We start from the raw sequence: 3,482 nt of genomic DNA, 5'->3' as shown, positions 1-3,482 counted from the left end.
TGCATTTAAATGAAAAATGGATTAAAAATTAGTTCACCATCACATACAGAACACACCCCTCCCCCACAGCACCACACCTCCTCAAACACCTCCAGAGTTTTCATGCACTTATAAAAATTAAAATCAATAAAAATCCTTGATCTCACCAGTCTGATAAAAACCCTTATGACCTCACTGTCAATGTCCTGTTCCACCTTGTTTTTTCGACTGATGTAAATGGCCAGTTTCGCTTGACCAAGGATAAAATTCAACAATTGGCACTTGGCCCTCTCCTTCTTGTTGTATTTAAAACCCAGGATAAAAGTGTGCATGGTAAAAATCACATTAAAAGCCATAAAAGCTGTCTGTAAAAAATCAAAAAGGGGACGTAGCCTAAAACATCTCATAAAAGCGTGAAAGACAGTTTCCCTCTGTGTGCAAAAAGGGCAAACTGGTGCAACCTCAGGGTTTAAAACAGAGATAAAAGAGTTGACAGGTAAAATCCCATGTAAAACCCTCCACTGGAGGTCAGCAGCTCTTCTTGTTAACGGTGGCTTGTACAACGCTCTCCACTCAGGCTTTACATTATCACCCAGAGATAGAACCTCCCTCCACGGCGTGTCCACCCTCCCATTCAGTCTCTTTTTGTTTAGCGCTTTCACGCATGCTCTGTACAGCAGCTTCCCGGATGCACTGTCCAACTTCATACAGGACTCCCCCTTACACTCCAGCAGGGGCCCCTCGCAGTCCTCCAGGTCAGGGGCCAGGATGAGAGCAGGAAAGGGGTCGTCCTCTGCAGGCCTAGTCACCCCTGCACCGTAGTCTATCAACATCCTAAGTTCCTCAGGGGTCAACGCTGTCCTCCACTTGCACAGAGACCGAGATACCACGCGCAGAGACCTCAGGCCTAACCGTGCAGTCAGTCTCTCTGTACCGGAAAGATCAGGTCCCGCAGTGTCCACCAGTTGACGCAGTGTGGTGACCCCCGAAGAAACCAAGACTCTGGTCAGTGCAGGAGTCGACAGGCCTGAAATGTCCATCCGGGCGCCGTGAAGCAGAGGTTCCTCCAGCAGCCAGTGCAGCGTTGTACTCTCTGGTCCTTTGACTTTAAAAAAACTCCATATTTTAAAAAGCCCACGATAAAATGCAGGTAAACCAGCAGTGTCCAGTAACTTTGGGTTCATTAAAAACAGGGTCCTGTCCATCCCCAGGCCTCCCACTGTATACAGGATCCTGTAGGCTACCTCCCTCCAAACCAGTTCCTTAGGGCCAGTAAACAGTCTTTGTGCAAACTGGAGGCGGAAGGCAGCCACCCTGCTGGCTAAATGAATGAGCCCCTGCCCTCCCTCATCCTTGGGAAGATGAAGAACTCCCTGAGGAACCCAGTGAAGTCGATCCCAAAAAAAATCCACCAGCATAGCTTGAAGATTGGCCAGCAGGCCTGGTGGGGGATCGACACACGCCAGTTTATGCCACAGGGAGGACGCAGCCAGGTTGTTGATGATGAGAACTCTACCTCGGTATGACATTTGAGGGACCAGCCACATCCATCTGTTGAGTCTCCCCTTCACCTTTTCCAGCACACCATCCCAGTTCCTTTCTTCAATAACACTGTCCCCCAAATGCACACCGAGGTATTTAAACCCGCCCGTCCCCCAGGCCAGTCCATCAGGGAGTCTGGGTTCTTCACCTTCCCAGTCCCCGAGTAAAACTGCTTCGCTCTTTGCCCAGTTTACCTTTGCAGAGGATAAAATGTTAAAATCATGTAAAACATCAACTAAAACATTTACATCATCTTGAGCACTGATAAGAACAACAAGGTCGTCTGCATAAGCAGAGACATGTAATGGGGCAGTACAATCTGGAACATAAAAACCCTCCAGTCCCTCCCTCAGCTTACAGAGCAGGGGCTCAATGGAGAGTGAGTACAACATACCCGACAGTGAACAGCCCTGTCGGATCCCTCTAAAAACTTTAAAAGGAGCACATAAACCACCGTTAACTTTCAGCACACTCTCAATGTCACCGTACAGAACCTTGATCATGGCAATAAAACCAGGGTTGAACCCAAAGCTCTCCAGAACCTTCCAGAGATACCCGTGTTCAACCCGGTCAAAAGCCTTTTCCTGGTCTAGAAATATGAGACCAGTCTTTAACCCCAATAGCCTGGAGACGTCCAAAACATCACGAATTAAAAAAACGTTGTCAAAGACAGACCTACCGGGTACACAGTACGACTGGTCAAAGTGAACCACCTGCTCCATCACCTTCGCCAGTCTCGAGGCCAATGCTTTCGAGAGCAGTTTACAATCGGCGCACAGCAGAGACACGGGGCGCCAGTTCTTCAGTTCGGACAGGTCCCCCTTTTTCGGCAGCAGCGTCAGCACCGCCCTCCTGCAACTCAAAGGAAGCTTTCCATCACGTATGCTGCACCCGAGGACCTCCAGCACATCCTGGCCGATGACCGACCAGAAAGTCTTGTAGAACTCTACTGGTAGGCCATCAATGCCAGGAGCGCGACCATTCTCCATACCGTTGAGGGCCTCATGCAGCTCTTCCAATGAGAGTTCAGCATCCAGCTGCGCCGCTGCCGATTGCGACAGTCTGGTCATATTCCTGAGGAACCTGTCCTCCACCTCCTGCGTCGCCGTGCGCTCGCTCTCATACAGCTTTGAGAAAAAGCTGACTGTTCGCTTGCGAATGTCAGCAGGATCATTAAGGAGATCCCCTGATTCTGATCGCACAGCGTGCATGTACCGCTTCTGTCCATTTCTACGCTCAAGACTAAAGAAGAACTTAGAAGGAGCATCCAGTTCATTCACGCACTGAAAGCGTGAGCGGACCAGCGCCCCCTGTGCTGTTATACCCAGTAAATCAGCCAGAGCAGCCTTCTTTTTGTTGAGAGCTCTAATATGCTCTAAATCTCCTGTGGTCTCCACAAGACCCTGGAGCCCCACTATTCCAATCTCCAGAGCTTTAAGTGACCTAGTAATGTCCCTCGTGACATTGAGAGTGTACTGTTGACAGAATAATTTAACACTGGCTTTGGCTACGTCCCACCATTGCTGAACAGAGGTAAAATCATTTCTCTTTGCTCTAAAAACAGCCCAGAAAAAGGTAAAAGACTCTTTAAAATTGGCATCTTCTAAAAGCGTGGTATTAAAATGCCAGTACGCACTCCGCGGCTTCACCTTTGTTTTTAAGATAGTTCCCTGGACCATAGAGTGGTCAGAGATTCCTACCGGGGCAATAAAACACCGTGTAAAAAGAGATCGTTGGTGTCTAAAACAATAAAAGCGGTCCAGTCTGGCCAGCGAGAGCATGTTATCTTTACTGTGGGCCCATGTGTACTGTCTTTGTTCATCATGGAAACTTCTCCAGACATCACATAACTCATGGGCCTCCAGCATCTCGCAAAGACGCTTCCGTGAAGCCGCGTGAGGTTCGCCATGATTCCGGTCTGTTCTGTGTGCTGTACAGTTAAAATCTCCACCCAAGACTAA

Source organism: Hoplias malabaricus, chromosome 2 (assembly GCF_029633855.1).
Source record: "Hoplias malabaricus isolate fHopMal1 chromosome 2, fHopMal1.hap1, whole genome shotgun sequence".
In the NCBI taxonomy this organism is placed as follows: Eukaryota; Metazoa; Chordata; class Actinopteri; order Characiformes; family Erythrinidae; genus Hoplias; species Hoplias malabaricus.
This window is presented reverse-complemented; position numbering follows the sequence as displayed.